Source organism: Rhamphochromis longiceps, linkage group LG23 (assembly GCF_057381845.1).
Source record: "Rhamphochromis longiceps isolate RC_006_pf linkage group LG23, R_longiceps_female_GT1.1, whole genome shotgun sequence".
In the NCBI taxonomy this organism is placed as follows: domain Eukaryota; kingdom Metazoa; phylum Chordata; class Actinopteri; order Cichliformes; family Cichlidae; genus Rhamphochromis; species Rhamphochromis longiceps.
In genome coordinates, this window is record NC_140578.1 from 43310095 (window position 1) to 43313811 (window position 3717).

Genomic DNA, 3717 nt, shown 5'->3' on the forward strand with positions numbered 1-3717 from the left:
TATGAATAAACAATCTAAAGGACTTAGTTCTACTTGCACCGCTTCAATCAGGGTTACTGTTAAGGGCCCCTTTTTATCATTTTTGAATAGCATCTTTGTTAAGGGAAAACCTGAAATTGGATATCCCACTATGACCTGTTCTGGATTACCCTTTGAACAGACATAACAGTTACTGTTTACTAAGTCACGAGCGGCTATTCTGGCATTGTCATACCAGGCGTTAGTTCCTGTTCTAGGGGGTGCATAAGATGGTTTATTGGTGGTGTCTGTGTTGCTTTCTACTGATTTTAGAGAACGTGACGAGTGTACTAGGTAGAGATGGCACGATACCACTTTTTTATGTCCGATACCGATACCGATATCATAAATTTGGATATCTGCCGATACCGATATGAATCCGATATAGTGTTTTTTAATCAACAAAACTGTTTTTTAAATATCTTGCTGCATTTTGTATAAGTTCATACTCAAGTTTAAAACAACAACTACACTAAAGCTATTCTGTTATACCTATATGCAAAAAAATATATTTCATAGTACAGCAATACTGATCAATCTAATAAACTTAAACCTACACCATCCTCCCTATTCTGGTATTTTAAAGAGTACTTAGCATAAATATTAAGCAACCTAACTAATAGGGTTCCAACTCCCAGCAACAACAAAAATAAATAAATAAAAAATAGGGAACCACCCCTCACACTCCACCTCATGATGCTTAATCGACATAATCAACCTTAATTTGATGCAGTGTGAAAAAAAATGCACAGAAATAAATTCTTTTTCAAGAAATATTAAATAGATTCAACATCTTTCTTCAACAAAATTGCAGACTGCACAGATGGTACCTTCCCAAAGGAAAAAGTACTATAGCTTACTAGGGTATATATATTAGACTTAATAGTTACTATATACAGTAATTGACTTCTATTCATTTTGCATCAAATTAAAACTTTGGCTGTCAGATAATTATTTATTAAAAGCTAGACATTTTAAATGAGCATAAGAAAGAAAAGTATGTCTTTGTGCCCCCTTTTCCCTGTTAATGCCCTATCGGCCCCCCTGGCTAAACTTTGCTAGATCCGCCCCTGCACAGTTACCAGCCGTCAGCTACGTAGAAAAAGATCCTCGAGTAGAAAGTAATATTAAATAAATTCTAACAACAGCTGATCAAGCTTAAACGTGCTGCTGTTGTTCAGCCGCTGGTTTCCTCTTTCTGGTGCAAAGTGGGCCAAAAGCAAACTAGAGACACGGACTCACGACAGAAAAGCCGATCAGCTGATCGTTAAGCAGTTTCATGATTGAAGTAGCAGCAAGAAGAGGCAGTCGCTTGTTAAGCTTAACGCAGGAATGCTTTACAAACATTCAGAGATGGACTTACACACTTGCTTTACTTCTCTCGGGATAACTTTGTCGGAGATGAAATGCCGGGTTGCTAGCGAAGCTCCACATGCTATCCAGACCACCACAGGTCCCGCATGCCACAGCCGCTCTATCACGTGATGCATACTGCTCCGACGTGCTAACCTGAGGTGAGTTACGGTGTGTTGCAAGTTTTGTGAGGTGCTTTCGTGATATTTAATGGATCGGATTACATTTTTTATTTTTCTCCGATATCCGATCCAGTAATTTAGGTCAGTATCGGACCGATACCGATACGTAATATCGGATCGGTCCATCTCTAGTACTAGGTGGGTGTCTTGCCAAGTGGAGCATGAGGTATTGTCAGCAAAATGTGGCTTGCAGAAATGTGAACAGGGTTGCACTTTACAATACGAAATAGTAAATAAAAATCCTAAGGTTAATGCAGTAGATATGATTAATAACCTAAATATATAAAAAAGACAGTTCTTTAGTCGTCTCCTGGCCTGGTCCCAGGTTCGAGAGACACCGTATAAGCGTCGTGTGATGACAATGGGCATTTCATTTTCTCCATTATCAGGATGAAACGAGTCTATCTTTATCAGGTTAGACATTGTGTGGTACTCTAGGCTTTCTGTTCCTGCTGGATGTTCGAGTACCTTGTTGTTGTTCAGGTGGGGGATCAAAGGGCTTTCTGAGTCTTGGCTCTTTCCGGCGTTGTGTGTTAATCAGTGATTGTGTGTGTGTAGGTGTATTGAATCCGGGCGCTGGCTCGCCTGAGTCGTCATCTGTAGGTGTATTGAATCCGGGCGCTGGCTCGCCGGAGACGTCATCTACTTGATCCGACGCCTTAGGTGGTTTGGTGGGGCTGGTCTTAACCCTGCTGGCATGAATCCACTGAGGTTGTCCGTCTGTTAGGATGCTGGTTCTCGTCACTGCAAGTACAGTCTGGGGGCTGGAACACGCGGCCTCCCCGAGTGCCCTTGGTTTTAGCAACTTTACCAATACCGCATCTCCTGGTTTCCACGGATGGGTTGGATCTATGGAAGGGAGAGGCTGAGAGAGACAAACTTTCTGATAGTTATTATTCAGTGTTTCTACCAGGTTATGAACATAGTCAGACAATGCAGTGTCTATGTCCCCTTCCAATAGCGGTGCCCCTCTGGAGGCTGACCATGGTGTTGGAAACGGTCTTCCCATGATTATTTCAAATGGAGATAATTTGGTTGCTGCGGATGGAGTCATTCTAATCTCGCAGAGGATTTGAGGAAGTAGTTTGATCCAGGTCATTCCTGTTTCTATCATTGCTTTAGTCAGGCGATTTTTTATGGTCCTATTCATTCTTTCTACAACTCCTGAACTCTGAGGATGGTATGGCACATGATATTTCCAGTCTATTGCTAGAGTTTTAGCACACTTTTGAATTACTTCTGATGTGAATGAAGGTCCTCTATCACTGTTAATTTGGTGAGGTATTCCAAATCTGGGTATTATTTCATTGCACAACTTTTGACAGACTACTTCTGCAGTTTCTTTTGATGTTGGGTAAGCTTCTACCCATTTACTAAATTGGTCCACTATTACCAGTAAGTACTTGATGCTTCCTTGTGCTGGCATGTGTGTAAAATCAATTTGTAATGTATGAAATGGGAAATCTGGTTGTGGTAAATGCTGATGTTTTGCTTTTGGTTTTCCTACATTAGTTCGTGCACATGTTAGACAGGTTGCTAATATGCGTTTTACTGCGTGTGATGTTTTCTCGATTACAAATCTTGATTTTATTGCTCCTATTACCCCTCTTTGTCCGACATGACTCACACCGTGAAAATGGCGGACAAGGATTGGCAGTAGTGAAGATGGGAGGGCAATCAAACCCTCAAGGTTTTTGTATAAGCCGTCTCTGTTATCTAAGGTACAATCATTACTTTCCCAGTAAGTGTAATCTAAGGCAGAGGCTTGCTCTTGTATGAATTTTAGATCAACATTTGTTTCTAAATAGTCTGGGAGCGTGACAAGTGGCAGCTGTAAAGGCAAAGATAATACTTCCCTTCTGGGTGGTTGCTGTGAGGCAGCAGCTGCTTTCGCGGTTACGTCTGCAAGAGCATTTCCCACTGCTTCGTCTGTGTCAGCCGTGCTGTGCCCCTTCGTTTTAACAACTGCAATTGCCGATGGCAGCTGTATAGCCTGCAAAAGTCTTTGAACAAGGTCAGAATTAGCGATCGATTTTCCATCAGCAGATCTAAATCCTCTTTGTCTCCACAATGTGCCAAAGTCATGCACCACACCGAATGCATAACGGCTATCAGTGTAAATTGTTACCCGCTTATCCACATGTAACTCACAGGCGCGTATTAA